Below are 26,338 nucleotides of genomic sequence, written 5' to 3'. Positions count from 1 at the left end.
TTTCAAATGGACTCAAGTGGAGTTTTATTTTAGAGAGAGAGAGAGAGAGAGAGAGAGAGAGAGAGAGAGAGAGAGAGAGAGCGCGAGTGAGGGAGGGAGAGAGTGAGAGAGAGAGAGAGAGAGAGGGAGAGAGAGAGGGAGAGAGTGAGAGAGAGAGAGAGTGAGAGAGAGAGAGAGAGGGAGAGAGAGAGAGAGAGAGTGAGAGAGAGAGAGAGAGAGAGCGTGAGTGAGGGAGGGAGAGAGTGAGAGAGAGAGAGGGAGGGAGAGAGAGAGGGAGAGAGTGAGAGAGAGTGAGAGAGAGAGAGAGAGAGAGAGGGAGAGAGAGAGAGAGGAACAGAGGGAGAGAGAGAGAGAGGAACAGAGGGAGAGAGAGAGAGAAGGAGAGAGAGAGGGAGAGAGAGAGAAGGAGAGAGAGAGGGAGAGAGAGAGAGAGAGAGAGGAATGTGATAAAAGATCAACAGGTCGGACTTGAACCGGTTGTCTTCCTGGACTACAAGAGACCCAGAGTGAGACGCTTGAACGACGATTTGATAAGTGATTAGACGTATTCAGTGTGAGGGAAGGAGAGATAAAATGAATACTTGGAGGCAGGAAGGAGAACGAAGCAGCTTCATGATGAAGATCGCGCCGCCTCTCTTCTTGCACCTTCACTCTTATTAAACTGCTTTTATACACAAACGTGTCATGGTGTCTTTGTCCAATCATATTCATTCTCAGATTGTGTGACATCACACATACAGAGGGGGGATGGCTTCGTCCTTCAGACTGGAGACGTAACAACATGAAAGGTTGCACAAATGTTTGCATGTTTTCACCAGTTTGTGCGTAAACATCCACAAAGGGCCTGATTAACTAAAGGCTTTAAAACGTGTGCAAACTTGACACCACCAGCAAAAAATGTGCTATCTGATTTACTAACAGCGTGCAGTGAGGATTCTTTCATATGAGCAAAACAACACGTACTGTTCATTTAGTACGTTTGCCTTAATGAATATGCAAAACGAGGCGTTTCTGCCTCACTGTGCAAAATACTGGGAGGAGAAAATGTAAAGAAGTTAAGTTAGTACACGCAATGTGATTTAATGTGTCTGAATTTAACACCTTTGAAAAGAACGTGCTAATCCAAGAGCCCCAGTGTTACACACTGCAGGCTGCAGTTAGGAGGAGACATAGGCGCTTCTGTTCCCCACACACACCATGATTAAACTAATATAAGTGAACATTCACAGCCTCTGTATTATAAAGAACAATGACATTTATATCGTCCTATTTCCCTCCTTTCGCCAACATTACATTTAAACGGAGCATTTCCTTGTTCTGGGGTTGCACGTCTCTCCGGTGCGAGGTCACAGCGTCTATGCCACAGCACGCACCTCCTGCAAAACGTATGACAATGCACTCAAAAATGGATGGAAGAAAAGACAGGCTGGTTTTTTGTTATATTCAGATTCATCTGCTATAACTCAAAAACAAAAGCTCTCCCACTAATAGGCTTCTTATTTTGTGCTTGGAGTCGTCCTGCTTTCCGTCACCTGAACCAGTCAAACACGTAAAAGCCCGACTTAAATCCTACCGCCTGCACAATTCTTCGTGGATCACCTGCAAAATTCCCACAAACCAGACGTGCTCGTACTCTTTAATTGGGATCTTGGTGAATCAGGCTCTGAGAACATTCCTTGTCAAACTGAAAACAGAAAATGTTCCTGATCCGTTTGAGATGATTTCACAGCTGAGAGTTCACCTCCCTTTGCCTCCACACACACACACACACACACACACACACACACACACACACACACACACACACACACACACACACACAGACAGATGGCATGTCCCTCCTGCAGCACTGATGAAAAGTGAAATGTGAGAAATGAAAGCCAGGTGTGTGAAGGATGGGGTTAAGATTGAGCAGACAGCTTGGGTTGGGTGTGTGTTTTAAGCTGACCTAAGCAAAGGGCCAGCAGGTCAGTCAGAGGTCAGCCAGAGGTCAGGGCGTACACGGGAGGGGAGAGAGGAGGTGAGAAGGTTAGAGAGGTGAATCAAGGGGAAGGGGGAGCTGTGATGTTTGTTTAAACAGGTCAGCTCTCAGCCAGTCACCAGGGGAAGTGACCCCGAGCTGGCCTTCTGATTGGTCTCCGCTTAGCCTACAAGCATACTTTCCCTCCGGTTAACCGCTGCGGCGTGTTTCAAGTCGATTCATCGCTCTGGAGCCCAGTGAGTGACAGTGCTGCTTTGGCGGGACGTCTTTATCTTGCCAATTACTGTAGCTGGGCCTTTTGTTGCCTTCGTGCCCGCCCCTGGGAGAGATCACACGGGCTGTCAGTCAGAGGCAGCTTCCCACAGAGACGCCGAGTGATTGACAAGCACGCGGACTGACAGATTGCTGCGATGGCTGTGTGTGTAGTGTAAATCACTGCTGCTGTTTCAGCATGGGGCTAATGAACTCAGATATTTCCATTGTCACTCTTCTATGTGATATATCTGTTGCGGTAAAATGAAAAAAAAAACAAAAGCGAAGGTGGGATCAAAGTTGATGATGAAGCCAATCTGATGCGTAATGTAGGTATTTAAAAATGACACTCTGTTGTGAGGATTAACAGTCTCTGACAGCCTCTCCAGCCACTAAAGCACCCAGCCTCCACCTGAGGTTACTCATTAATCTGCTTTCCTCCTGCAGCCAATACGTACAATGCTACCTAGCTCCCACGGATGACTGAATCGTTTCAATAATAAAGAAGAGCACCTTCACAGGCTCTTTGACTCAGCCGTTAATGAGTGATCACACGGCACCAGGAGGCACCCAACCTTATGCGAAAGTCACACCTTTTGACATTTAAATCAATAAGCCTGGGCTGCTATTCTTCTCCTGGACTCCAGTGAACTTTTAACACGGACGACGGAGCTTTGAAGAATGCAGATATGATCCACCCCTCGTAAAAAAAGTTTACAGGAAAATCAGCAGAGTTTCTAAACACTCACAGATAATTTATCACCAACAGGATGCATCGGCTCGGGCTGAAAGGAGACAAGGAGCAAACCAGTCAGGGATCAAAGATAAACAGGAATAAATCCAGCGCAGAGGGGAGGGAGAGGAGCGGGCAGTGGGCCTGGAAGGATGTGGAAATGGGAGGAGGTGGCAAGAGGGGAGTGGTGGCCAGTTGATTTATGGGCCTTTTGGTATTTAAATCACCTCTTCTAGTGAAATCATGTGCCGCGTTCCCACCTTTCATCCAGTTTAACCCCCAGCTGGTGACTGTGATACCTCAGTGACACAGCTGCATTCTGAACCACGGCAGGCCTTCTTGTCCTCCATCATGGCCGAACGCCAGCACAGAGCTGACAGCGTGACAGCTGATGTGACATACCCGTAACCCCCGACAACTTATTGTCTGTCAGCAAACTTTTTATATTGGCAGAGCAAATGATTAAAGAAGTAGGGCGTGCTGTGTGTGTGTGTGTGTGTGTGTGTGTGTGTGTGTGTGTGTGTGTGTTGGCGGGGTGGCAGTCTGCAGGGTGTCAAAATGATGTAATGACGGTCGCCAAGCCATGAAAGGAGGCCTATGTTTCATTTTCCGAGCATTGAGAGAGAACAGGAGGAAGGAAAAGAGAGACGTCTGGAAGGGAGCAAGGAGGGGAGGGAGGGAGGGAGGGAGGGAGGTGAATGAGCAATATATGAGTGTTGAGAGAGTGGAGAGGAAAAAAGAAGGAACGCCAAGGCTTCAGGTTTGATGTGGGCGTTTTTCTGACAGCTATAATTCTCCAGCCTACAGAATTTCATCAACACAAGTTGTGTTAAAGCTGTGCCGCAGGGCTGCGGCCCTTTCAAGTCCCAAGCTCTGACAGGTAGATTTATTAGTCCTGAAATTTGTACAGATCAGACGTCACTCATGGCAAACTGTCAAAGTGTCAGCGCTGCAATGTTCCTGCAGGGGCCCTTTTGCTTTTTTCTAAGTATTTCTGCAGGGACAGAAGATTTTTCACTGCCGCTCCAACTCCAAACATTATCGCTGTGTGCGCCAGAATATGGAGGGACGGCATTCATATCCCGCTTAAGTCTCCTGATCCAAACATTTTTGACGTTCGGCGGAAATAAAGAGTGACATAAATCACGAAAAAGTACGTTTGTTGGAGATTAGCTGGAGAGAGAGAAAAAAGAGCAGAGTGAGTTTAAAAGTAGCATCTGGACTGTTTTCAGGGTCTGCAAGAAGACATTCACCAACTCAGAGTCTAGTTACGCTTTCTGGGCACAAGCTCAGTAAATCAGTAAAACCTGAATGTTTGGAGCCTGACTGAGAAAGACGAGCCAGTTGGTCAGGAGAGGAGGAGGAGGAGGAGGAGGGAGGAGAATAAATTATGTGGAGGTGCTGAGTGACACCGAGGGGAAAGGAGGAGGAGGTAAACACAGGGCATGTGCAGGTTAACATCTCACTGCCAGATTTATGACCTGGTGCAACGTGTTGGTTCTCAACAGGACGGCTCCAACTTCTGAGGAAGGTGTGTGTAAAAAAAGTGAAGCCAAACGTGTGGTGCAGGGCAGGATCAGGTTAGAGGAGGCCAGTGTTGTTCAAGGGGAGCAGAAGGAGGAGGAGGAGGGGGAGGAGGTGAGTCGGCCCTCTTGGCTGCCTGTTAAAAACTTCCTTCAGCTCCACATCTGGTTCTGATATTTCAGAGTTAATTAGTCATATTGAGCTAGTCTGAAGATAAATTTATCATCCAGCAAAGAACACAAACATTTTGAAAAATGAAAGGAAGCGAGGTGACACACTGCCTGACGTTTAAATAAATCATTTCAACATGATTAAAAACTAACGGCCTGTTGATGGGAGGGTGGGGGCTGTCATACAGGGAGCGCCTTGTCCCAGTGTTTTAATTACTGCGCCTGCTGCGTGTGTGGTTCTAACTCCTCGTCGTCACGTAGCTATGAGAAGACATTTAGAGCTTTCACACTTGTAGCAAAGATTTCCAGGAGGAGCTGCATGTGCGAACGCAATCAGACACATTTTTACAATCTGGACTTCATTCAGAGTGTCTCCTGGTCGGATGTCCGAGCGAGCTGGTTTGAGAACGCCGCAGGGTCGAGCCAATAGGAGGTGGAGTGACGTTTATATCTTGTGACTGCTGCATGGTGCACGCCACCTCTACGACCTCCATGCTATAATGAACCATTCTGTTTCCTGTTCTCCAGAATGTTCTTCTCCTCTCTTTAGTTCAGATTGTAGTTCTGTTGAACCAAACGTAGCATTGATAGAAAGACACATATTCTCATTATAGGGTCGTATAGAGGACTCCGTTGCTTTATCCGCTACTTCTGCTTCATCTATTTTACGTCACGTCTTACCTCTGGAGATCCCCCCCCCCCTGTCTGTCAAGCCTGGCACATCAATGAGTCCTAAAAGTCTACAGGTTTAAGAGATGTTGACGTTTTGTTAGACGAGATAAACTACGAGAGCTCAGACTCCCACTTGTGAATTTGAAAGGTTTTACACATACTTTAAACGGCGGTTGCTAACGAGTAGCTAACTGAAACTACAGTGGTTGTCATGGAGACATTAAACGTCATCACGCCGGGAACTCTCTCACTAATCCTCCTTACAGCCTCTTGTTATGTTTTTTCAGTGTTCTTGTAAATATTAGGTTAATAAACAACTTATTAAGCTAACGTTTAGCTAGCTTGTCAAATCCGCTGATTAGCTCGATGAAGCATAACGGCTGTGACGTCATTACAAACCGATCTCGGTGTAGTTAGCGCATAACGTTAGCATTTTACTTCTCTGGGCTACATTAACTCTTCAGACTTCATATAAATGATGTTCATCTGTAAAGATTATCCCACTGAACTAAACAGCTACGCATCAGAAACCTGTGGTTGACTCAGAGATTATTTTCTGCAATGATCCAAAATACAATGAAAAAATCCCATTGGAGAATTCTCGTTCGAACCCATGATACTTCCAGATTGACCTGTGTGAACACAGACTGTCGATGTGAAAACAGCTTTTGAGTTGAGGGGAACATTCAGGTTGATATTTACTGCAGGTAAAAATGTGACTTAAATGTTTTGCTTCAGCAAGAAATTACTCTGACAATCACATGAAGTTAAATCTATAATATGTGGTTAAACTTCTCTGGAGGATTTATTGGGGTTTTGCACCAAAACAGATTTTGAAACCATCTTCTTGAAGGAAGAACGACAGATTACTCATAAACATATCATTAATCTTTCCTGTGTGAATGTGTGTGTGAGTCCTGCTGGCTGTGTTGTTGTCAGAGCTGTGTTTACATGGACGGGACGGCCGGCTCCTCCCCTTGTGTATTAAAGCTGTTTGAGTCAAGAAGAAGAAGAACATACTCCCTGATTATTTGGATGAAGAGTTTTTAGATCATTCTGTGTTAAATTTATGTTCAATGTGAAGCTACCAGCTAACTAAAGTGCGCTAACATTAGCACACTAACACAACAATGCAGGACACAGGTGATTCCAGCTCCTGCCAAGAGCAGTTTTGTCCACCACTTGTTCTTTATGGTGCTCAGTCAAAGGGAAGAAATGTGTTTATGTGTCAGCAAATTAGCTCTTCACTTGCTGGTTAGCAGGATGCTCAAATGTGTGTAAGAGAAGCGGGGGGTTCAATCAGCTAAGATGGGCTGAAAGAGTTAAAAGATTTTATCCCACAAATGTTACAGGATGTTGTTTTGATTCTAGAATCACTCCAAGAAACGTTTCGATTTTTTAAAATGGAAGATATCAGCGGCTAATAACTCCAACACTCGAAACATGTGGCAGTATAATATTAGCATATGCTAAGATCCCTGATCTCTGATCAGATAGAGCTGATTATTCATTTTGCTGAGTATATTTCTCAAATGGTGTAACAAACAAACACACACATACACACACACACACACACACACACACACACACACACACACACACACACAGAGTATATCAGGTGCTGCTGCACACTACAATGGATTAAGTCAGCCCTGCAGAAAGGACCAAGTTAAAAAAAAAATGACTGGCAACCAAAATGGTGTCTGTCAAGATGAAAAAAGGCAAGATGAAAGAACATGTCAAGGGAGAGATGATATCTCTTCTGAGCCCGAGGCAGACACACACACACACACACACACACACACACACACACACACACACCCTCTGACAGAGTTTTAATAAAACCTGTCCGACGCCCTCTCCTTGGGTAAAGTGTGAGTGATGGCCTGGATAGACTCCAGGCTGAGCTGCAAACAGCCAGCGAGACTCAATCACACACAAACACGCACACACACGCACACGCACACACACACACACACACACATACAGGTGAGCAGACAGACAGACAGACAGACAGACAGACAGACAGACAGACAGACAGACAGACAGACAGACAGACAGACAGACAGACAGACAGACAGACAGACAGACAGACAGACAGACAGACAGACAGGATGATCTGACTGACATGCCTCATGCTTGGCTTCACCCTCGTTCTTGGCTGCCTTTGCTTTGAACTCACTTTGTTTGTGAGGCATGCATGTACGTGTGTGTGCATGAATATGTCCTGATAAGTGTACTTTACCTGCAGGCCTTTATCTGCATATTAAAACACACAGTGGGGTGTTGCTATAGCTTCACATATTACAACCATCTTAATGGAGACCTTTGTTTTTTTTATGTGGCTGCTCTCGGATCACTGTGGACGGACTCTTTATCAATATTTGTGGAGTCAAGAGGGTGAGTTTGTGTTGCATGGAGGGCCTCCAGCTTCTAATTACCTGCAGGACAAAGTGTGTATGTGTTATGTGTGTGTGTGTGTGTGTGTGTGTGTGTGTGTGTGTGTGTGAGAGAGAGAGAGAGGCAGAGCAGACCTCCAGAGAAGAGGCCGGTCTGTTTGATGTAATCCTGCCCGGTGAGCCAACAAACTGCTCTGCACAACATCGTACTGTCAAAGCCAGAGAGCAGCAATCTCTACCCCTGTGTGTGTGTGTGTGTGTGTGTGTGTGTGTGTGTGTGTGTGTGTGTGTGTGTGTGTGTGTGTGTGTGTGTGTGTGTGTGTGTGTGTTAGAAAGAGAGAGAGAGAGAGATGGGGCAGTGAAAAGAATAGAAATAATGAACTCTCCCGTCGACAAAGTTTCAGACACAGCTGGAGGTCAGACTCTCTGTTCGTTGAATCAAAGGGAGGAAAGGCAGCAGAGACGTTTCTGATTCGGCTTCACTGTGAGCACGTCTCCTGTGGGCGGGGCTCAAAGTCTGATTGACAGCCAGGGGTTTGATCACTGAGAATCAGCATCAGCACCTCTCTGCTTGTCACATGCATACACAAACACACACACAGTTTGTCTTTACAGATTTCCCCCCTTTATATGACTTTAAAAAATCACACATAGAAATATAAAGATAGAAGCTGAAGCATTGATATTTACTCCTCTGTTATGTTTCTGAATGTCGTGGAGGAGTAATGGGGGACAAAGTGATCCTCCTCTGCACCCTCTTCAGAGGCAGAGCAGCGATTGTGTGTGTGTGTGTGTGTGTGTGTGTGTGTGTGTGTGTGTCTGTGTGTGTGTGTGCATGTCTGAATCTGTGTGTATGTGAAGCTCCTGCCATAACATACTTCCACAACACCGAATGTTGTACTGTCACGGTATCAATATGAATGTACAAAGACGTGATGACGGCTGAACAGGGATCTTGACTGTGAGAAAGGGATGAAGGTCACAGAGTAGCTGAACGCTTGGGCAACATCAAAGACAACCCAAGCTGCATGCATTGGGACTGTCAGCCCGCTCCGGCTGCACGCTGACGGCCTCAGACAAACATGAAAACTTAGTCAGCAGAGTCCAGCAGACGGGGAGCTGGCTGTGTCCACACGGGGGCTTTGGATGGATGCAGGGTAGTTTCACTCTGACTTTACCGACGTGTTACTTCATTAAGAGGCTGATAAATGGGGGTCGGGTAAACGGGGCAGCGCTGCTGACAGGAAAGGGAAGACGGTGTCTACATCACTGACAGGGGAGAGGAAGGAGAGGACACAGTGTCCACACACACACACACACTTGGATAAAGACTGATTTAGACGTCACTGGAAGAGATGTCCATTAATATACTGAGACGACTTGTCAATATTTTTTTGTCTTACTTGTTGAAAATGATGAGTAATCAGTCAGATCCGCTCTTCTTGATTTGTCGCTGGAACATTTAGGAAGAGAACAGAAGAATTACTTTCCTGGGAAATTCAATGTTACACCCTGTTATTGAGACATGCTACACACAGATGGCTTACTAAAGCAAACACTTTGCGGTCCTGAGCTGGTGGGGTGCCTTGCTTAAAGGTCTCTCTGCAGTCCTGAGGAGGTGAACTGGCACCTCTTCAGCTGCCGGACCAGTTTCCCCCCAACTCAAGTCCCTACAGACACATGCCGATGTCGCCGGTTCAAGTCCTGATGAGGAACAAAATATGGAAGTTGGTCTGGTCGGACCACTTCTTGCGCACTGCCGAGGTGCCCTTGAGCAAGGCACCAAACCCCCCACCATCTCTCCACCAATACATGTCCCCAGGTTGTGTTTGTGCATGTGTGTGATTCAGGCCTGTGTGTGTGAGAAGCATGTCTCTACAATCACAGAGTGCAAGCCAGATTACAGTTTTTCTCAGTTGTTTACACAAAATCACTGATACTTGAGACACAATGAGCACAACATGTGACTAGATAGATAGATAGATAGATAGATAGATAGATAGATAGATAGATAGATAGATAGATAGATAGATAGATAGATAGATAGATAGATAGACAGATACTTTATTGATCCCGAGGGAAATTCAGGAAGGGGGAAAATTCAGGAAGAACTAATGTACCAAATCCTGCTGAACTACAAACATAACTCCTGCTTTACACTCAATTTACAGTTCTAAAAACACACTATTAACTACACAGTCTGACATCTCTGCATCTGACACAGTTTTGATGAAGAACAAAGAACACACTGACTCATCACATGGGCAAACACCTGTCAGACAGTTGTACTATTAGCAATCGCAGCTTTAGCATTAAAGGGCAACAGGTGAGCTCTTCTATTTCGTAGCAATGGATGCCAACATTGGAAACAGAGGCAGAGGAGGAAGAGGAGGAGGATGAGAGCCGAGCCACTTTGGTTTGACAATGTGGTCAACCACGGTGCAACGATGAGGGAGGCTGGGCGGAAAGTACAGCCTGAGCAGGCTCACTGCTGCATCCATCATCCGGACTGAAACGAGAAGAAGAAATCTACTCTCACGAGAACATTACAGTGCTGCATATCAATACAATACTCAATGCGTACAACACAAACTTCCAGAAGGTCAGCACTTTGTTTCTAAGGCTCTTTATCTGTTTACAGGTCTCTTTTAATCAGCACATGTTTCTCTCTCCTCACAGGTTAGGTACATTTATGCTATATAAGTTTAAGTCTAATGCTAATGCTAACTGCACAGGTTTAACCTTTACTCTTAGTCACATAGGGGCTGCTAAATCTTGTTCTCTCTAGCTATCTAGCTATCTCTCTAGCTAGCTAGCTAGCTATCTATCATCTAGCTAGCTAGCTAGCTAGTTAGCGATCTACAGTATTGCCTTTGGACAGTTCTGTAGGACTGGAAAAATAAAATCTGTTTCACGTACAGGGAAATGCATTCCTACTTTATTTGACTTTTTGTTCATGACAGTAAATTCTTTTGATTTGTATGAGCATGTTTGTGTTGGTTGGGATGTACTGTGTGAATTGTTTTTGTGTATTTGAGTGTTCTGAGTATAAAAACATCTTCTCAGATATTTTACAGACACTGATGGATGTACTGTCTGTAGTAAATGTAACACTGAACAAAACAAGGACTAAGCCATTATGATGAGTGGAGAAGAAGTGTTTTCCATTCATCATAGTGTTTTACATCGAACACATCAGTGTTCAACTGCGTGTGTGTGTGTGTGTGTGTGTGTGTGTGTGTATTCTGGAGTGAGATCATTCTATCATCATATGTTGTGAAAGTATTGACTCTTGGTTTTGAAAAAAAAAAGAAATCAGTTCATGAAATGAAAGTGAACCTCTTGTTGTTTCCTGTGTCAGAACATAGAGTGATACCTTCATGTCCACATTTTGATTTGTTGCATCGTGTGAAACAACTCTGTATTTATAATGAGCTGTGGGTGCTGCGTCACATTCCTGTGGTTCTCTTCCAGGTTCCACCCTTGTCTGCGAGGACTCAAGCTCACGTGTGCACCCTCGGTGTCACAGCTGCGCCGTCCGTCACTCAAGATAGGAGCCGATGAAAGAAGCATCATTCCTCCTCCCACTCCCATCCCCTGATGTGTTCCCTCTCACAGCTGACCCCTTTCCCCCTGTCAGCACCCAGGTATAATGTGACCTGTCACCGAGGCCCACTCCCCTCCAGGGCTCTGCAGCTGGCTGCCCCGTGGTTGTAGTCAGGGCGTGAGCTGACAGGGCCATTTCAGACAGGTGATGTGGATTTTTAGGAATTGGCCCATTTTCTTTAATCCGTTAAGGTGGAAGATCTTTTCATTGTCGAGAACTAGATTACAATATCAACAGATAGTATGTTGGAGGTGTGAGCGCACTATTCAGTCGGCACCATGATTAAGCAGGGTCGACGGCAGGAGTCCAGTTTGTTTGATGAGACGCTCCATCGAGCACGGTTCACGCCATATGACGTATAGTTGATCCCCGTCAATCAATCAATCCACCTTAAATGTTAAAACAATATCTGAGCTCGTTCATCGGTACGTGAAGCACTGAAAAAATAAACTTAGATGAATTTGAACCTGATCATGCAGATTGCAAATATGTTATTTCCTCACTCACACGGTGATGACGTATGTACAGAAGTAACAGAGCTGACCAGGGGACCAGAGGGGACAATCACCAATAATAATCAGAATCTTTTTTCTTTTTTTAGACTTATTTTGGGTCTTTTTGTGCCTTTATTAGAGCGATAGGACAGTGGACAGGGAGAGAGAGAGAGAGAGAGAGAGAGAGTGGGGTGGGGTGGGAAGGAGCCACAGGCTGGAGTTGAACCCTGGCCGCCCACGTTGAGGACTATAACCACCACATGTGGGGATGTGCGCTCTAACCACTGAACCACCAATAATAATCATAAATAATCATAAATAAGCGTCTTTGGTGAGAGTGCCTTTGTATTTTAGCTTTGTTTTTTTACTTTCGAGAGCTAAAATATCCTGATGGGAGCTCTGAAGATGGTACAGAGGGGGGATGACCTCGTCCCTCTATTAAGCCTCTGCAACATTCGGATTGAAGGCCGAACGTCACACGGTGTAAATATCGCAGCTTAACACAGTCTGAAGAGCGCTGACTCCGATCACTTCAGGTCCCACAGTCGCCTTGGGACGAGTCCTCAGTGGAGACAAACCTTCAAACCTGCTGACTCATGCTCATCTGGTCTGATGTGTCCGAGGCAAGGCACCTAACCATGAAATGCTCCCACTGCTTTGTCTATGGTGTATGAATGGGATTAGTAACTTCTGATGATTTCCCTACACAGCAGCCTCTACCATCAGCGTGTGAACGTGCAGGTGTGAATGATGATTTCTTCAAAGGGCCACAGCTCTATAGTCCTTGTGCAAAATGTTGTATTTAAAATAATGATACAGTCACGGTGACCTGTGATTGGCCTCACAAACTCAAACATCAATCCACTGTAGAACCATGTGAGTCCAAGTACAATATTTTACGAGCCACAAAAAAAGTGCCAAACTTGTGACCCAATTTATTTAACAACAAGCGTTCAGGAATTTCCCAGCAGCACGACATGAAACAGAGACAAACATGTGGAAGAAGTGCCAAGAAAAAGAAGAGACACACAGGTAGTTACGAAAAGAAAATTGCTCCTCTGAGGTTTTGTCGTCAGCTGCCAAAAGGAAGGACACAGATACCTATCAGCTGTGCTGTCACACAGGAAGAACAAGCTTTACCTTGTGGGAACATAGTGTTCTGACACTTCTCTATTTGCATGTAATGATTTACACACACACTTAGCATTTAGCCATGCCACAGGCCAATGTCTTGGCCTATTTGATGGCTTTCCAGCTGACAACAGCACTTGTGTCATGTGACCTGAATTTGACCGGACATACTGCTGATGTTTCTATAGTTACGCCCTCCAGCTTCATTGCATTAGACATGTCAGTGTGCAGGCCGTACATACAGTAGAGGTGACAGTGTATGTTCAGGTAAGGGCGCTGTGATTCAATGTGTTGCAGGCTGTGGATGGACCGACCCCATTAGAAGTGTGGGGGAGGGGGAGGGGGGGGGGGGGGGGGGGGGGGGGGGGGGGGGGGGGGGGGGGGGGGGTTGGCACGGCTGTGGCCTGGGCTGCTCGCTCGCAGGATAATTTACGGCCCCTTCATCCTGGTGGAATGTGTTTGTAGCCAGGCGTAATGGAGGCCATCCATTCTCCCTGTCAGCATTGGGAAACACTTTTTTAGCCGGCTATGGGAGGAAATGTTTGACAGGGAGAGGGCAATGGTGTTTCTATGCATGGTAGCCTGCAGTGTAAAAGTAACACTTGTAGGCTTCAGTGTTTGTTGGAATAGGGCTGATTTTTATTAGGCATTACTCATCTCATGAGTTAGTCGAGTTATTGCACCATGATAACAAATTTACAGTCAAATGTAGGCTGAGGGAGTTTAAGAAACTACAAACTGTCGATGAGGCTTGGGAAGTCTGCTTATAATGCTACTTTTAGGAAGCTGTAGGAGCGTATCATCGGCATAGCATTACATCGTCGATACATTTAGAAGCACAAGTAGAGGAACAGTGAGGCAGAATGCTGTGACAGGTCTTTATTGATGTCTACCACAGCAACAAGGCCTTGATCTGGGGACACATATTTGGCAAGGACATAAGAAAACAAACAGCTGTGCTCTGACAAAGACTTGGAACAAACCTGATAAAAAACAGCTGCATGAAGAACACGAGACAGGAAGGACCGTGTTGGTAAAAGAAGAGCAAGAGCCAACAAGCCACACAAAATATTTTCCCCAGACTTAGCATTAGCCCCTATTAGCACTAGACTAATTCCACCCCACCTTCTGGCTCCATGCGTTTCATATTGGAGACGAGCACAACAGAGGATAAAATATTCCCCTCTGAACTGGCAGTACATAAAGGGACCTTTGACCAGCGGACGCAGGTCAAACGAGGGCGCTATCGGCCGCCATCCAACCTCTCCTCAAAAGGAGTGTGTCAGAGATTCACTGAATAAGTCCCATGAACTTCGACGTCATGAGTCATGCAGTGTCACCGGATCAGAGCGTTGACTGTTTATATAGATAATTAGAGCAGCAGACCAGCTGAGGATGAGTCAGCAGTTTGTCTCCACACCTACCTCTTTGCACAGGTGCATCAGGTGTTGCATAGTTAGTTGCATTATTAAAGTTGTAGTCATCACAATGCTAATTCTGTTAGCCAGTAAATAGTGTTTTCCATTATGTGTTAGCATCAAGAAAACAGTCATTTATGTATCTCGCTCCATTTGTGGGAAACTTTTCCCAGCCTGGATTACATGGCACCAGCTGCAGACTGTAAAATGAATGGAAATAGGTCAGTAGCATCCTGTAACGTTTCACCTTTAATCTGAAGGTTGCAGAGGCGTAATGATCCTCTCTGGTCTATCAGTGATCGATCGTCTACCTTTGTTGGACTGCTTTTTTTTACTTTTTTGGATGAGCAAACGACCGCGTTGGCGAGTGGCTTCCTTCTTTTTCTGTGGACTAAACAGACAATTTAAACATGTTTCTCAGATTTCTAAATGTCTGCGGTTTGTGTTGTATAAAATAAACATCAAGTGCGCCTGAGCAAATAAGATGCAGTAATCAGAAACTGGGAAACTATTATTGATCACGTAAACAGAGATATAAATAACCAGGTAAACCATGTAAACGCACTCATTGTGTTGTACTTCTGCAAAGCTGAAACTCATTGACTTTACAGACTGGAACACCAATATTACATTTCATATATACAATCAATACGAACGTACAAAAACGTGATGAGCTTAGTGACAGAAGCTCCAATGAGAGATACAAAGATCACAACAGCTCGTTGCACAGACTGAAGTCAATCTTCATGTGCATTCAGATTGTCCCTCCTCTCTACTTTCACTTCCCACTTTACCTTAACGAAAGGAAAGGTGTTAGGAGACTTCATAAAGGACTTAGGAAAGGTGTTCATATAGGACTTAGGAAAAGGCGATCGCGATGTTCTGACAATCCGACCGCACTTCCCCTCGGTGATGTCATAATAATGTGAGGGCGGCGGAGCTTAGTGACGCGAGTCTGCCGTGGTGGAACTACAGTTTTCAGAAAATGGACCACAATAAGTCTAAGATTGTTCAAAGTTGTTTATGGTAAATTATTACAGAGCTAACTTCTATGATCTGCGTCTCTTTTTCTTTTTTTATGAACAAGGTTTTATTGGCCTGTTACAATTAAATCATCATAAAATAAGAGCAAATCATCTCCACAAACATGATACAAGAATGTATAAAACCAAGGTTCACCTTCTTCACACAATAAAAAGAAATGAAATAAACACAAAGGCTGTAAATAATTATAAATCAAATCAACATGCAGATCGTCTCCACGTCTCCTCTGACAGATCCTTAGTTTTCCTGAACACTCCGATACGGATCGGATGAGTTGCTTTAAAAGTTGCGGTTTGGTAAAGGATGCTCCAGTGTTTCCTAAAGGAGGTTATGAAGGAAGCATTGAGCCACCTTTCCTTAACTTTTAGAGAATTCAAACAGCTCTTATCATGGCCGCCACTTAACTGCTTCCGGGGTTAAAGGAAAAAAAATGCGAGTGAGAGTGGATAGGACGGACGATCTGAACGCACCCTGAGAGCTGCTCAACTCGGATAGGAAGGTCTTTTACCTGCTCCTTACGTAAAGTCAAAACATTTGTTCAGGTTTGGCGTTAGCCCCAAAGATTGATTGATTGACCTCTGTGTTAGATTCTGCAGGCCTCGTGCACACGCAGAGGGACAGAAGCCCCCGAGTGGATGACCATCATCACAAGTTTTCCTCAGCAGAGCTGTCGCATCGACCTTCACTGAGAGCCACGAGAGAGGGAGGCAAGCACACAGGAGCACAGGAAATAAATCAGAGCTATACACTAGCTGTAAGTGTGGCTCTGTGTGTGAGCACATCTGTTGGTGTGTGTGTGTGTGTGTGTGTGTGTGTGTGTGTGCGTGTGCGTGTGTGTGTGTGTGTGTGTGTGGCGTAGGTGACTCGCAACTTTAATTAATTCCTCTATCCACTCCCTGTGGTAGCTCCTCCTCTCCGTGTTCAGCTTTGGCAGGTGATTCTTGTTAGCTGCATAGCGAGCAGCGAAGTGACTGCCTGACAATATAATTTACATTGTCTGCAGAGAGCGATTGGAGCGCGGCTGCCTTATTTATGCCACATTAGGGGATTTGCCTGTGCTGCCTTCTCCAGGTCCAATCCATCAGATGGCTGTTTTCCAACGTTGCTTTATTGGAACTCACCCTTGAGAGAGTGCTGAGTAGCAGGGAGTGTGTTTATGTGTGCGGGCGGCAGTGTGTGACCGTGCTGTGTGTGTTTGCATAAATGCATATGAGAGTTTTTGACGGCTCCTGCCCAAGTTTGTCAAATCAGTCGACTGTGGCTAGCATTTAGAAGAATGGAATTTATCCACCAACACACCACATTACAGCCATAACTGCAGAAGGGGAGCAATGATTACAAGGCTATTGTCATATCAGTGTGCACGCTTTGCAGAAAAGTGGCCGCTTCCCTCTGTGCCAGGGTTTCCTTTGCATCGTGTGCTCGACTGCAGCGCTGAAATCCGTCCTTCTTTAGCTGTCAGGTCTCCCTCTATTGACTCGTCTTCCTTTTAAGCGGTCCCAAATTACAGTCAAGTCCTTCCCCCGGCATCTATTTCTCTGGATAGCTGTCTCCATAAGTGAGTTACATTCAAAGTGACACGGACACCCACACGCAGTGCGAGCACGGCATGAGGCAGAGTATACAGCAATATGCATGGGAGAGTTCTGGCAGTGCAGCAGTGTAATGAACGACACCGAGGAGCTCATTTTTCACAGAGGATACAAAATGTCGGGTCCGGAAAGACGGGACTGTGCTGCAAGGCGGCAACACATGCGGCTCCAAGTGCTGCTCATTAATCATGAGGCAGGGAGCTGCAGCAAGGGGACCCGTATCCATCTGCAGCGTACTTATGAGAGTATTGTAAACGTGCAGTGCAGCTGGTTGACAGAGAGAGTAAACAGTCGAGCGGTGTTCTGCACAGTGTGCCCTTACAAGGTCACCGCGCCTGAAGCACCTGTTAGGACACGCTAAGGGACTGCTGGTCACCTGGCCTGCAAAGCTGAAACAACATAAACTCAGAAGCACAGTCTAAATTTAGTTGAGAGAAAGTCTGCTTTTATTTTGTTTTGTTTATGTTCTGAAAGCCAAACAGTTCTCTGTTTCTGGACTCGAAGATCAGCCTCCCTATATCAGACTCATCAAAACTTTCAAGGCTTCAGTTCAAATGAAGAGAAAATCTCAATAGATGTGGAAATGTTTGTGTTTTTGAGACCTGTCTCAGGCTAACTTTGAGTCAGGCTAACGACTGGACTCAGCTGGAGCTGAGGCGGGTTTTAAGCCTCCTGACAAACCGTTACACGGCGCCCACCTGTCAATCAGCTCAGCTACACGCCTTATTGTGAATAACTCTGATCCTACACCCAATCAAAACTGCTGAGTCATCAAAACATCCCCCCCCCTCCGTACAGTGTGTGTGGATGGAGACATGAGCTAATCGCACCTATTTGGTTTTTTTAATCAGGCTGTAAACATGTTCATGTCTGCTGTAAAAACAGGCTTTTTGAATGGGTGTGTATGTGACTTCCTGTGCTGCTGCAGCCAGCCTCTAGTGGACACTTGAGGAACTGCAGGATTTTGCACTTGAGCGTCAGCTTCATTTTTCAGTGCTGGAGGAGGATGGGAAATCAGGATTTAGAAAGACACCTTAAAACGCTCTAATTAATGTCTTCATTAGCTGCAAGGGCTCAACAGTCAGTAAAATCTGGGCAGCACAACTGAAAGAAAGAGGGAAGGCGAAAAGGGATTATAGAGAATAATTAAATTATTCAGCCTCCACACATCTATCTCCTTCCCCCTCCTGACAAAACCCCCCAACCCCAACTCAAACACCTTTGCCCCGCTGCTTGTTCGAGGGACACGAGGCAATTTGGCCTTTAATGAATTGACGCTGCTTCCTCGCTGTAAAGACAATAAATGAGAGCAGGGTGTTGGTCTGATGCTGTGTCAGTGTGTGTAGCTAATGACTGTACGAGGCCGTGGAGGGAGGGGGTTTGATAAATTAGGCAGGAGTGAACTTTACACCCCGCCCTCAGCACTGGGAGGGGAAGGGAGTGAGAGTTTGCAGCAGTGGGAGAGAGGAAGGAGAGAGAAATGACAAGGCCGATCACAGTGATGGAGTGGCTATGCTACTCTTGGCTGCACACTGCTATTTGCTCTCATTCTCATTCTCCACCTGTTCAGAGACACTGACAGAAACACAGACGTGTTGCTCCTTAACTCCTGCCATATCAGTTTCTATAATTGTACTTTACCCCACTTAAACCTCACAATGAAAGATGAAGGCATCATCATCAGCTACATTTATGAGAAGAATAGTCAGTCTGGGCGTCTGTGGCTCAGTGGTGGAGTCGGTCATATCTTAAGTGGAAGGTTGATGGTTCAATCCCAGTTCCTGCACTCTATGTCCATTCCAAAGTGTACTAGATGGAAATTAACTCTTTCCCCGCCAGAGAATTCTAGAATTGTTGCCAGCCAGCGCCAGCCTTTTTCACCATTTTCACCAATCTTTCAAGACCCACAGAATATTTTGTTCTTTGAATATGTAAATATTGAAAACATCAAAAGAAAGATCAGAGCCTCTGCTTTCATATACAAAAAACTATTTTATTCAAACTTCATTCAGTCTTTTTTTATCAGCACTTGAATATCGGCCATTTTCACAAAAAAACAACATTCCGGACAAAAAGCTGAGAAAACAGCACTTTTGTAAAACACACTTATTTTCAAGAAAAAAAATTGATTTTGAGTTTACATTTGGATTCTTTTTACTTTCATTTGTGAACTACAGTTATATTTTAAAATAAATAACTAAAATAAATAAAAATGATTACATAAAATTATACATTTTCTTTGAATAGTGTAGCACTACAACATTTACAAACTATATTATACATTTTTCTTCTCTTATACACTCAGAAATTTGTTTTTACAAACACTTAAATATTATTATTTTCAATAATAAAACATTAGTTGAACAAAAACCTGATCAAGAGAGACAACCGTGTCTCCCAGGGAAGTGCCTTCTCCGCAATAGGGTTTCATGTTGTAACAGTACCCTGTGTCAGAATCACAAAGGATGTAGGATTTGATCCCACATTTGACAGGTTTTTGGGGATTGTATACCCTGAACGCTAGCCGTCCACACCACAGAAGCATACCCTCATCAATGCAAATGTTGGTGTTAGGTTGATACATTTGACTGAATTTAGATATAAGGTAACATAAGACAGGGCGGACTTTGTACAACCTGTCAGTGCTATTTGCTGGCCTTGATTCATAATCATTGGAGTGTAGAAATCTCCATATGATTTCAAACCGGTTGCGGGACATGACCTTGTTGAAGTAGGGGGTGGCCAAAATGTCATCTGTAGACCAGTACATTTCAAGGTCAGGCTTACGAATGATATGATGAAGAGCAGCAGCATCATTTAGAGGTCCAGGATTCTCAGTGAAAGGAAAGTCTTTTGGCTGCCAGTTCATTTCTTTCCACATCAGATTACCTGGACCAGGACCTGCACCTGGCTGGTTTACAGAGCCTCTTGCTTGGTCACCAGGTACTTGACCACCACGCCCATAAGATCCACAGGTCCGACCTCTGCCTCTTTGCTGTGTTCGACCTGTAAATAATTAGAATGACGACTTTTTTATTCAACAGTGTGATGTGCACAAGAGAGGAACGTTATTTTTCGGCCTCTTCATATCATATCTTACCTCTTTCACCTTGGGTAGTTCTGTATAAAGGACACCTGGGCCTTGAATCCCTGGACTCTGTGTGTGTAAAATGACAGTAAAATGTCAAACAAATATTCATTTGGTAAATAGTTTGTGTACAAAATGAAAGCTAAATTATGTCTTTTTTATCTTCTCTCACAAATTAGCAGATGCTTTTGTCTTGTAGTATCTAATAATCATACAATCCAAGTAACATACTATCAAACAAAATAAAATATGTTATCATGACTCACCTCTTGCACCTACGTGTATGTCTGGACCTTGGGGACCTGGATCTTGGAGACCTGGACTCTGTGTCTGGAAATTACAATAAAATGTCCGTCAAAAATTCGTTTGGTACATAGTTTATGTACAAAACTGAGGGATATGTTATTTCGACGTCACGTTATCAGATGCGTATGCTATCACGGTGAATCAAAAAATAACGTGATCATATCTTACCTCTTACACGTCCTGAAGGTCTGAATGTAGGGCCTGAATCCCTCCATTCACTGTCGCCGCTGCTGCCTTCATCCAGATCAGTTTCACGGAGGTCAAAAATTTATTATCAGAGTCTGTATCAATAATTAACTCTAAAGCTTCTCCAGCCGAATATCTCCTTGCTGGCGCCGGCATGTTTGTACTGTTCAGCTTTTATCTCATATCTATACAGCTAATGTTTACTTTTTGACGCTCGTCAAACTCACATACAGACTGATCGAACTCCACCTGCTGGAAAATAAGGACGAAGAAAATGTTTGTTTTTTTTCTCTCTACTTTCCCGCGGGTGGTCTTGTTTGTTGGTTTTTGACCCCACAGTCCTGTAACTTTTTCACAACACCCGTCAGAGCGCCCCCTATCGTATTACACTGAAAACACCAATTGACGGAAAATTCCGTCAATGGCGGAGAACGGTTGGATCCAAATGACGGAATTTTCCGTCAATGGCGGGGAATGAGTTAAGAGAATAAACTGTAAAGTACTGCAGAGTTGCAGAGCCCCCCAGGGGAGTCTTAAGATTTCTGGGCGCCATAAACAGGTCTAACATCAGCCCTGCTCAGAACAGGCTGTTTCTGTGTCTGTAGCTTTAAATATGTAAATGAGCTGTGTCTGACCACGCCCCCTCTCTGGAAGGGCTCGGGTGTACTCGCTGCTTTCTGGCTCCATGTCCTATTGTTTACGGTGAGAAGGCAGACTCAGAGGGCAGAACAAACACCTAGCTGTGGGAGTGTCACCCACCTGGGGGAGGGGCTACTGCCCTTTGTGATGTCATGAAGGGAACATCTCCAAAAGGCCTGTTTGAGCACACATTTTCTGTAGTTTAAAGGTCACAATATGTGACCTTTAAACTAATCGTTCAATTTCCTCCCAGACATTTTTAAAGGATTCATTTTAATTTTGTTTTAATGATAAAAACAAACAAAAAGTACCAAAGTTGGAATTAAATTTTACAATCTGCTGCTACATAGAGCCTGTGTGTGTGTAACACGTGTGTGTGTAACACAGAAACAGGATTCTATGGACATGTGCTCATGGAGGCTTCACATGAAACAGCGCCAATGCCTTGCTCATGGGGAACCTCGGCACTGTTCAGGAAGTCAACTGGCACCTCTCCATCTACCAGACCACTTTCCGGACTCGAAGCACACCGGGAGTTGAACTGCCGACCCTTCTGCACCGTGGCCCATCCTGCCACTCCAAGTGCGTCGGTGCATAAAAGAAGAATGAGTCCATGAAAAGTTTGATTTCCTTTGGCCCTGGCTCGCTTTGAAGAGGCGTCGACACATGCACAGGTAGACAACGTGGGCGTGACGTAGAGTCGCTCCCTGCCTCCTTTATCGAACAATCCCAACACAGGAGATGATGGACCCTTGATATGGCATCATGAAAAGACAGAGTTTGGAGTCTGGACAGCTGGTCGGGTCTCTGTGAATGTTCAATGCGATCTCAACACTCACAGAGAACAGGACGAGACTGTAACTCTTTAGTGATTTATATTCTGTGTTGAACCTCTTTCATTATGTTCCCTGCAGGTATGTTGCAGCTGCCAACACTCGTCGTATTGCCCACGAGCTTGAATGTGCAGAAGTCACAGAGACAGGAGCTGATCTGCTGATGAGTCCTGGCTTCAAATGTCTTTGATGAAGGAACTCGTTTTTAGAGAGAGATAACGGAGGGTTCCCTGAATCTAAAAAAAATATAATCATGGCCCATTCTTTTAAAGGACAAAGCAGGCACACTACACACACACACACACACACACACACACACACACACACACACACACACACACACACACACTTTGACTCTCTGCTCCTACGGCATGCAGAGCAGAACATTTGTCACAGCGGTTAATCAGGGGGACAGAGACGAGGCTTACACACGGCTTCCAAACGGGCTCTGATGGTTGTGGGGAGATGGCGACGCTGCACCTGGTGTAACACCTGTGGAGAAAAGGGCACACGCAGCAGGAGGGTGTGTGTGTGTGTGTGTGTGTGTGTGTACATGGTCCATAGAAGCACATAACTGCCTTGTGGGGTTTTTTCGTGGTTAACCTATGCAGGGGTCTCATAACGTATCTTTCTGCACAAGTTGGAAGCATGTCTCAAACGTGTGAGAGAGAAACATTCATGATTCGTAAATGTGCCACGACTGCAGACGAGTGGTTTGTCTTTTTTTTTTTATCCGTGCAATAAGAAATCTCCCCCACAACCTTCCAGCTTGTCACGTGTGTGCTAACGTGCTGGATTTACTTTCATGACATCTAAAAACTCGCCTGCAGGAATCTGTTTCTTTCACATTGACTGAAGTAAGTTAAAACAAATTCTGACTCTCAAAATGTCACCGATTATGAGCGTTAGTGTCTTCCCGTTGTTTTTCCACCTCTGTGTTGTCTCTGTAATCTCGTCTGTACGAGCCGCCCTGAACAACAGGACGCCAGGTTTCCTGAACGTGACTCTGAACGTCACAGCCGCAGCAATAGAACAGCATTCCTTAATGACAGGAAATGTATGTGTAACTGTGTTTTACATGATTTATGACTTGATTCTTTATAATAAGCAACCTAATTACAGGAGCTATTAAAATTACATGCAGCCAAACCAATTAAGTTGTCTGGCGCTCGTAGAGGGTTTCCTGTGGGGGCATTTAAGGTTCGTCAGCAGTTAAGCAGCACTGATTTTTTTTATTGAGGTACAGAAGATCATAACTACTGAACCGTTCCAGCAATAAGAGCGGTGTAAATATATGTGTATGGTTTCAGAGGGACAGATACATACACAGTGTGTGAGCAACCAAAAAGAACAGAGACTCCACATTTGAGAGTGTCGAGCAGTTTTTAAAGGGAATCCAATGTGTTCATCGGTACCTCGGAGCAGAGACGCAGAGGGGCGTAAATGAGGTCAACAAAAAAAGGTGTAGTCTTTCCTCGACCAAATAAAGGTCATACACTTGATAGCGGTCCAGCAAGGCAAACAAATCCAAAAAGGTCCAAAGGCAAAAACAAGCAGAGTCCAAACCGAAGGCTTGAAAGCGATGCAGACTCTGGATCAGGGGCGTGTCCAGACCTTTTGTACTGGGGGGGCCATGAATCTGCCCTTCTGCCTGCACATGGTCACATCTTCAACGTCTCCAAAGAACATGGACGTCCAAAGACACAACATCCAACAAACATCTGCACACTGAAAACTACGAGCTGCCTGAATTCTGCAGGATTCAAATGTTTTTTTAAATATTTTATTAATCTCTGAGTGAAATAGGCGTCATGATCAAGGATCTTGGGGTGGCCTGTAAGATTTGTTACCCCTGGGTATGTGACCTGAGCTAATCATGAGCAGGTGAGAGCGGAGTGCTGGAGATCAAGGGACTGGTGAGCACATGGAAGACAGGAAGTGAAATGACAGGATTTCAAAATAAAACAGGAAAAGCACTTGAACTCGTAGTTGCATTATGAGCCTAAAAACCTCACGGGAACTTAAGACTCTCCTCACATAAACATTGATGAACTTTCTGAAGATGTGTTCAGTTCATTATCTCTTCTTTGAAAACTTTGTTGAATCATCAGGACAGCTTGCCTCATCACACGTACGCAGGCGAGGGGATTTATAGGACGCTTGACATGTCATACAGATTCAAGAGGATTCCAAGATGGCGTCTGACACTATCTGGACAGCTCAGTCAGACGCCTCACATGGAGTTCGGCTCACGCTCTCTACCTCTCTGTCAATAACACTCATAAACACTTCTCGCCCTCCTTCACTTTCCTCTCTCCTGCCACCCAGCTCCGCCTTTGCACCAGGCTCCACTTCCTCCCAGTGAGACGGAGAGCAGAGAGGGAGGGAGTGAACGAGCTGCTGTCTGAAGATGGAGCTGTTTGCTTCTGTCACCAGAGTCCTGCTGAGGACGGATGGCGGAGTGACGGAAGAGCTGATGCTTTTCCTTCCATTTGGACCGCGCAGGAACGGACGCAAGCAACGATGGAGTGCTGGGAGAGGCCTCTCGTCTGCGAACTCGTAGCAATATTTTTTGGAGCCTGTCAGGCTGTCCAATAGGGGAGGCCGATATATGAACTATCTAGCACTGATGTAATGCTCCTCATAAATCAGCTTTAATTACTCAGCGTGGGGACAGCCAGTGGGAGCCCGCGCCAGGATTTATGGCGTCTCCTTGGCATCTTAACGACTCTGTGCTTTTAATATCATTACCCTGTAATTTATTATGCTGCCAGGGTGCACACCCAAACCTTCAGCATAACTCTTGTTTATTTATGCCCGTTTAAAGGCCACTTCAGTGACACAGGCATTTAGCACATTTCAGCTGGGCTTTAATCATTTGTTCTAATGAGGCCATTATGCGGCGGTGTCCTCTGGCTGGCTCCGGCGGTGGCTCGACGCTTCAGGCCCTGAGAATCCAGTGAGATGGCAGGACAGGCTTTGCTGGGTCATGGTCCCGTCGTGTGGGTCCTGCTCCAGATCTGCCTGAATGGCAGCGTTTAGTTCTGGGTGTTCTCATCCAGCAAGACTCGCCTCAGCCACCCTGGTAGGAAATGTCTGTTCCTTTATCTTCCTCTTCCTGTCCAAAGTTCATGACAGGCCCTCACCGTTCCCCTTGGTTGTCCCTCCTATTTCTCACGCTTCACCTCTCATTACCCCATTACATCTCCTTTTCTCTAGTCATCCCGTTATGGGGAGTACGGGGTGAGGACAGTGTTTCTGCTGCCACGTCAGGCTAATGCCTTCCAGATCAGCCTCCATATTACAGCCAGGCGATAGCCCGTCTCACCCGTCTCTCTAATGCTAGCTGCTAAATGCCTGTGCAACCGCCGGTGACAGTGACATATTAGTTCTGCGTCCCTCTGCAATCTGATACCTCTGAGTTTGCCACCGCACTAAAGATTTGATTAATGTTGTTCCATTTGGAGCCTGTAATTGGCTGCGACTGAGCGCAGAATAATCAGGCGTTCCTATTCAGAGCAGTGAGCGTGGAGAGAGAGAGAGAGAGAGAGAGAGAGGGAGGGCGAGAGAAAGGGGGCAGCGATGCTAACGAGCAAGCTAGTTAATTAAGCCCGCAGCACAGTGGCGACAGTTACTGATGACTTGTATGACAAAGCGGGCCTCCTCCTGCTGCTCCTCTCGTTTCGTCTTCACAGCGACGTGCAGCCCGGCGCCAACTTTTGAGTCTGCTGAGCACGGAGGAAATATCACAGGTTACATTGTTGTTCAGATTTGTAAATCACTCTCTGCTAAACATGCACAGAATACTTTAGTTTTTTTTTTTTTTTACCTGGGGGTGACGGTGGCCTAGTGGTTAGTGCGTGCGCCCCATACATGGAGGCTATAGTCTTCCATCTGACTCAGGTTTGAAATGAAACTGTGCAGCTCCTTCCCCACATTTCATTCCCCTCTCTCTCTCTCTCTCTCTCTCTCTCTCTCTCTCTCTCTCTCTCTCTCTCCCTCTCTCTCTGTCTCTCTCTGTCTCTCTCTCTCTCTCTCTCTCTCTCTCTCTCTCTCTCTTCTCTCTCTCTCTCTCTCTGTCTCTCTCTCTCTCTTTCTCTCTCTCCCTCTCTCTCTCTCTCTCTCTCTCTCTCTCTCTCTCTGTGTGTGTCTCTCTCTCTCTGTCTCTCTCTGTCTCTCTCTCTCTCTCTCCCTCTCTCTCTCTGTCTCTCTCTGTCTCTCTCTCTGTCTCTCTCTCTCTCTGTGTGTCTCTCTCTCTCTGTCTCTCTC

At 45.4% G+C, this 26,338-nt stretch overlaps 1 protein-coding gene and 1 long non-coding RNA gene across 3 annotated transcripts in view; both read right to left on the bottom strand.

The window, feature by feature from the left end:
- The window catches only part of erlin2 (ER lipid raft associated 2), a 120,067-nt gene that overhangs the window by 64,529 nt on the left and 29,200 nt on the right, over positions 1 to 26,338 (bottom strand). The window lies entirely within an intron of this gene.
- On the bottom strand, positions 19,405 to 21,025 carry LOC306836346. Of its 2 annotated transcripts, XR_013780762.1 has the most exons (4): positions 20,580 to 20,621; positions 20,372 to 20,435; positions 20,118 to 20,174; positions 19,405 to 20,023 (listed from the first exon to the last, which is right to left on the bottom strand). It is a non-coding gene; the product is annotated as an uncharacterized lncRNA (long non-coding RNA). The 2 variants fall into 2 exon arrangements; XR_013780761.1 differs by having other exon boundaries at positions 20,372 to 21,025.

Source organism: Symphodus melops (genome assembly GCF_947650265.1).
Source record: "Symphodus melops genome assembly, chromosome: 1".
Lineage (NCBI taxonomy): Eukaryota > Metazoa > Chordata > Actinopteri > Labriformes > Labridae > Symphodus > Symphodus melops.
The sequence above is the reverse complement of the archived record's forward strand: the minus strand, read 5'-3'. Positions and strand labels throughout refer to the sequence as shown.